Raw genomic sequence first — 7,226 nt, forward strand, 5'->3', positions numbered from 1 at the left:
GCACAAATCCAGAAACAATTATTTGTACACAAAGGATTTTTAAGGATAAAAATCAAATGCCCCAACTAGCATTATGAGGGAAGGAACCTCCAAAGATACTATTGAGTTTATTTTGTGTTGGCCACCTACTGCTGGTTATGGGTCCAACTCCTAAGAGTGTTACCTACTTGTGAGATTCACAAATGTTTTGGAGACCTGAAAGAAAGTAGAAAAAATGATTATTTTATGTAAAATTGTAAAATATCAAGAAAATCTTCTCATCAAATTTTGTAGGTGAGGAAATTCAGATTAAGTCATACAATCAAAATTAGTATAGTGGGTAAGTAGAGAAACCTCAGTTTGAAGCAGCATCAGGACTTATTTATAGTTTTCTATTATTTTCATTATTCTAGAGTTCTTATTCATCTGCCAGGGGATATTAAAATAAATATTTATAGTGCAAATATTTGAGTACCTCTTTACTGTGTGTTCAGTGAAAATAATTCTTTTCAATAGGCTATTGGCTGTACTTTACACTTGAGGAATCTTTGACTAACTGAGTATATCATTACTGCTTTAGAAACAGAATTGTAAGAATAAAACTCTACTCTGATCTTGGTACTAGTATTAAATACGGTTATGGGTCAGCCCTCTGACCTTTGATTCATTTCAACAAAGTTGGTAGAAAAGCTAATATTTTTAGGACTTTATAACTTCTTCAAATAGGAATTTTACTCTTTAGATAGAGAGAACTCATAATCTAGTGTAGTCATGATGTCAGATTTCCCTCTGTATGCTGTGAATATGTTTTATTACCTTCAGTTAATAGAGAAGCCATTTTGGCCTATGGCAGGGCAGAATATAGGGCCAGAAAATATAGAGAGAATACGCAGAGTCAGAGAGTGATGCTATGTAGCTGCCAAAGCAGAAAACTGTTGGAACCTTACCAGTAGGTCACAACCTTTTGGCGATGAATAGAAAGGGTTAATTTAAAATGTAAGAGTTAACTAGCAGTATGCTTAAGTTATTGGCCAAACTGTTATAATTATCATTTGGTTAAGGACAAGGATACATCAAGGACTTTTACTCCCAATGGTGCTTCCTATAATTAAAACAAATTAAAAGCCGACCCTAAAAGATTGAATGTAAACATGTATTGATTAAATAAAAACAAGACAAGTATAGGAACATCACTACAAACATGGATATTGGGTTAAATTTTATACTGCGGAAACTTTAAAAGACTGTTGTCACACAGTAGTACCTCAACTGTTGTGCCACAGGCTACCTTTTATACATTTTGTCATGTTTTTCTTATTTATTTATTTTATTGAGCTCTACATTTTTCTCTGCTCCCCTCCCTTCCTTTCCCCTCCACTTCAACCCTCTCCCATGGTCCCCATGCTCTAAGTTTACTCAGGAGATCTTGTCTTTTTCTACTTCCCATGTAGATTAGATCCGTGTATGTCTCTCATTGTTGTCTAGGTTCTCTGAGATTGTGATTTGTAGTTTGGGTTTTTTTTGTTTTATGTTTAAAAACCGCTTATGTGTGAGTACATGTAATAATTGCCTTTCTGGGTTTGGGTTACCTCATTTAATATGATGTTTCCTAATTCTATCCATTTGGCTGCAAATTTCAAGATGTCATTATTTTTCTGCTGTGTAGTACTCCATTGTGTAAATGTACCACATTTTTCTTATTTATTCTTCAGTCGAGGGGCCTTTAGATTGTTTCCAGGTTCTGGCTCTGACAAACAAAGCTGCTACAAGTACAATATTTGTTTCATAAAATAATTCAAGTTTCTAGTGATATTAAATGTACATTAAATATATTAATAACAATTTTCTTTATATATATTAATTTTTTAAAAAGTTTGTTTAACAGATTGATATTTGGAGTGGATAGAGTAGGCTCCTATTCCAACTCCTAATTCCAAAAATTCATTTAATATATTGTCCTCAAATAGACGATATATCAGATATTAAATTGATAAGAACAGGTACTATACTGGTCTTAGCCAAAAGGCTAAGAAGTGATTCTATTTCTATCTCTTAATGGAAAATCACATTATATTTAATTACATCCACAAACACATATCAAAAAAATTTTTTATTTTGAATATTGATATATTTTTTCTTGTAGTCATGTATTTATAAGTGTACATGTATAGTTATTCATAAGCACATATATAAAATTCACTCAAGGAGCTCACAGTTAAAATGCTTATCATTTTTATTTATTTATATAAGACTTTACAGACATATGTATTATTTTCTAAGTGTTTGAGGCCTCAGAATCTGTTTTAGTGTCTGAAATTCTATGTTTCTAAAGAACCCTGTCTTTAAAATTCACATTCTTTCCTTCACAGGACACAGGTGATTGGTGATGCTTGAGGTTAGATAGGTCAAGGGTAGGTTAGCAACTGAGTCAACAAAGCAATTTTTCATATGTGATGGATTATATATTTTAATTTTATCATAGAAGAAATCACATAGATAAAATTTATCTTAATCTTAAGTCTTCTTTTTGCCTAAGTTTGTACCACCAACACAAAGAGAATACATATAGCACAGAGCCATCAGGACAGCAGCATGGATCAGTTAGCACCATTAGTCCATGAGGATGTCAAATTACCCAGAGCAGCAGAAGATGCTCTACTTGTGAACTCACACCTCCTCTCTGAACTGAAAATTCACAATGGGAAGATGAAGTGTGTGAAGAAGACTGATTGGCAGCATCCCAGACTATAGACCTAGGAAAAGGTGAAAATGAAGAGTTTAGCATTTAGAAGGCTCAGAGCTAAGAGCTTCAGCTGCTTAAACCTACAAAAGAAATGTTGCCAAATGAGGCAGGTAACTATTATCATTTTATATCTTGGGGCGAGAACCATTTTCCCTGTAGGACCTAGAAATCTAGGGGCTATAAGCCAAGGAGCAATGTGAATGTTATATGTTATCTGTGACAATGGGCAGTTAGCAATCTTTCGTGGTGTTAATCTCAGAGCTACCAAGATTGACCCTGAGTGTAAAACACATTCATATCATTCATGGGATTGCTCACAGTCACTTGCAATTTAAAACTGAGTCACGAGGAGCACCATAAAAAATGACATAAATACCACGAGCACTTCCCTAAAGCAGTTTTTATTAGCATCAAACTGATAATGGATACAAGTTTTTCTTGTTTGGGCTGGTTACCCAGCTAGTCATTCTTAGCTTGACAGCCTTATAAAAGTTCTACTGTCTCCAAGGAATGTTGGTTTGTCAGAGTGGGCAGGAGGAAGACTGTTGATAGCTTATAATATAGAGACATTAGAATTCCTGCCATTAGTGATGGGTCTTTCTTCATCTGCCTTTTGTGTAAGAGTTGAGCTGTCTCCTATACAGAGGAAGATTACCACCTCTATTGCAGAGTCTAACAAGGTTATTAAAAGTGAGCCTAAGAACCCATGGTATAAATACTAACAAGATATAAAGCGTGGTATCCCAGGGCTTTGTTTGCTAACATACACTGAGAAATTTAATATTTTTTATTTTCTCCGCTCTTCAGAAAAAAAGGAGTAATATGTATACAAAATATAGCTCGGGGAATACAGTGCACAAATTATGTAGAATTTATAGTAAATCTCATATATAGAATCCCTCAAGTCCTGTCATTCTGTAGGAAATCTTGTAGTTAGAGGGCAAGTCATGGCAGATCCAATTTACTCAAATGCTTTCAGACAGCAGAGGAATGAACCCGGAGAGTAAACCCACCAAATTGCTTCCAGTTCCTCAGGAACAATTAATAGGTTCACCATGAAACTAAAGGCTGTCCACTTCTACATCAAGTGAAAGAACCAAGACAATGCATCATGGGATAGTAAATTTTCCTAGTAAAGACTTGTACACATTAGTACACAACTGATGGAAAAAGATTGAGCATGGACAGAAGTGCTCAAAATTTAACTGAAAAAACACAGAGAAAGAAATTACTTTTTAAAAATAGGGAATGTGAGTTCATCTTAAAATGGAAATGAAAGTGAAAATTAAACCTTCCCAGTAAGATAACTTTTAAAATTAAAGTAATTGTATAAACTTTTGTGACAGCTACTTAGAAAGCAAATGCCAATTTGTTAGTGTAGATGTCAGCATTTAAAAGTGCTTGGATGTCCACTGTAGTGATAAGCATAGTTAAAATGGCAGAATATAAGCCCCTCCTCCCATGCTCTAAACTAGCTCTTTCTCTGTTTAGAGTATCCAATGTGTCAGGGTTAGCATCACTGTTTAAAAAGTTTCTTGCATGGTTTCTTAATAATATCTTTTTCATGTTTTGCTTGTACTTCAGTATTTGGACCATCTTTTTCTGTTGACTATACAATAAATGTGCATTGGATGTATAGAAACACAGAAAAGGGGCTCTTTCTTCATATACACATTAACTCTGTTCTAAAGCCAGAGTCATTTGTTCAATTGATGAACATTAGTTTAATAACAGCTTCATCAAGCACAACACTAATTCTTGTATGTACTCCCTCACTGTCTGAATTTTTCTCATTTCTTTGATTTTTTTATTTTTTATTGGAAACATTAGAAATTTTTATTTTTGTTTTTGTTTTTTTTTTGTATCTTTATTACTGGTTGATCCTCCCCCAACCCCTATTCTCCTTCATTTCTGCTTAAGGATTTCCACATCTAGTATTTCTTTTTTCATTTTCTTTTCGAAATGTCTGTTATTGGTTTTATTGAGCTGTCCATTTTTCTCTGCTCCCCTTCATTCCATTCCTTTCCCCTTCATACCTCTCCCATGGTCCCCATGCTCCAAGTTTACTCAGGAAAGCGTGTCTTCTTACACTTCCCATGTAGATTAGATCCATGTATGTCTCTCTTAGGGTCCTCATTGTTGTCTAGGTTCTCTGGGTTTGTGATTTGTAGGCTGGTTTTCTTTGCTTTATGTTTATAAACCAATTATGAGTGAGTATATATGATAACTGTCTTTCTGTGTCTGGGTTACCTCATTTTATATGATATTTTCTAGCTCCATCCATTTGCCTGCAAATTTCACGATATCATTATTTTTTCTGTTGTACCACATTTTCTTTATCCATTCTTGCTGAAGGACATTTAGGTTGTTTCCAGCTTCTGGATATGACAAACAATGCTGTAATGAACATAGTTGAGTATATATCCTTGTGGTATGATTGAGCATCCTTTGGTCATATACATACAAGTGGTATTGCTGGGCCTTGAGGAAGGTTGTTTCCTAATTTTCTGAGAAATTGCCATACTGATATGCAAAGGTGTTCTACCACTTTGCACTCCCACTAGCAGTGCAGGAGTGTTCCCTAACCCTTTACCCAACAACCTCCCCAGAATAAGTTGTCATCAGTGTTTTTGATCTCAGCCATTCTTAACAGTGTAAGATAGAATCTCATAGTTATTTTTTCTTGCATTTCTCTGATGGCTAAGGATGTTGAACATTCCCTAAGTATCTTTCAGTCATTTTAGATTCCTCTGTTGAGAGTTCTCTGTTAAGATCTATACTCCTTTTTTTTTATTGGATTACTTGGTTTTTTTTATGACCAATTTCTTGAGTTTTTTGTATAATTTGGAGATCAGACCTCTGTCTGATGTGGGGTTTGTGAAGATCTTTTTCCATTCTGTAGGTTGTCGTTTTATCGACCATGTCTTTTGCTTTTCTGAAAAGCTTCTGTATAGCAAAGGACATGGTTGACATGTTTATTTTTTAACCATGTCTTTATTCATAATATAACTTTATACATTAGTAGGGAACAAGTGTTTAAAAATGTTGTTTAGTCTAATGTTTACTTTCAAAAACATTAGCAGTATTCTCTGTGAGTGCATATGTTTGCTTGTCTGTTTAATCCTACAATATTCATAAGAACTCAACTTGCCATATTTGGAAGGAAGTTCTTGTTTGCTCTCTTGATAAGAATAAAACACGATGTGACAGGAAGCAACATGCAACCATTAATTCACTTAACAATTTATTCTTTTATCATTATTGATGTCTTTCTTTTTGTAAGAGATTGTCAATCTTCAGAGAGCTCTTTGGTTTCCTGCCCTCACTCTTCTTGCTGTACGAAATATTCAATAATTTGAGTTAAATTAAATTCTCTTTTATGTTGACTACATGCTAATGACTAGGATCCCATGGTCTTTAAGCCTGTACTATTTAACCTTATCTATAACCCAAATACTATTTAAAGTTTTTGTTGAAAAGAAATGTATGTCTTCCATTTAAAATAATCTTCATCAATAGAAAATATTCAGAATTTACTGTTTTGCAAAATTGAGGAGTGGAAAGAATTGGTGTCCTTTTTGTAGCTGCCACATTTAAGGCAAAGCAGCAAGCAAGTGGGTATGTGAGGACGGAGAATATTGCGCTTCTCTTTTACTATTCATCTCTGTGTTTGGCAGGAACCCCTAGAATATCTGGGAAAGTGCTCCAAGTATCCTGGATCCTTGCCCAAACTGCCTGAATTCACCGTGTGCTTACCACGAAATGTGGAATCAGCCAGTGTTTCATTTCTGTTAGGAAACTATTTGTAGTTCTCAGGCTATTAATTGCATTCAATTTTCACTCTGCTTGATTGATGTTCTCCATTGATGACCATCTCAGGAGTAAATTCCGACTCACCTCGTGATTGCCAAGGGATTTTATTTATCCACGAAAAAAGTTATTATGTTTATGTGTTATTGGATTTTCAAACATTCAAATACTTGAACCAAAAGCTTTTAAACCGAGCTATTAAAATTGATTAAAACTTTGGAATGGGTGAAATTCTCATTACACAAGACTTCAGGTACCAAATACTATTTAGAGTTTTTGTTGAAAAGAAATGTATTTCTTCCATTTAAAATGATTTAAACTTTCTATTAAGAAGTACAATTTTATGAAAAATGTCATAACAATCTCTGTTTCAGTTATTTTGAAGATAAAAGTGTATGATTTCTTCTTTTAGCATTATTCCTGTGAAATTGATGTTTTTGATAACATCAGCTATAATTCACTCACTGCCATTTAAGTGTGATTCACTATAAATCTCTTTGAAGTAAAAATCAGCTGAAAATTAAGCATTTGCTTTCTAAGCACTGGGAGGTTTGACTGTATAAGATGCTTTTATTATTTTAGTTGCAAAGTCACTTTACAGGCTATACATCTGAAGGTGAAGAGTACTCTTAATGGATATGGGAATATTAGATTTTTAGATATTTTAATTTGTCTACTACATAAATAATTATTT

General features: G+C 34.0%; 1 pseudogene; it reads right to left on the minus strand.

The window, feature by feature from the left end:
* Positions 1-1,850: 1,850 nt before the first annotated feature.
* Positions 1,851-2,017, minus strand: LOC121433325 (annotated as a pseudogene).
* Positions 2,018-7,226: the final 5,209 nt, after the last annotated feature.

This window comes from Microtus oregoni, unplaced genomic scaffold, assembly GCF_018167655.1.
Source record: "Microtus oregoni isolate MIOR12 unplaced genomic scaffold, Mior012 000037F_ref0000500, whole genome shotgun sequence".
In the NCBI taxonomy this organism is placed as follows: Eukaryota; Metazoa; Chordata; class Mammalia; order Rodentia; family Cricetidae; genus Microtus; species Microtus oregoni.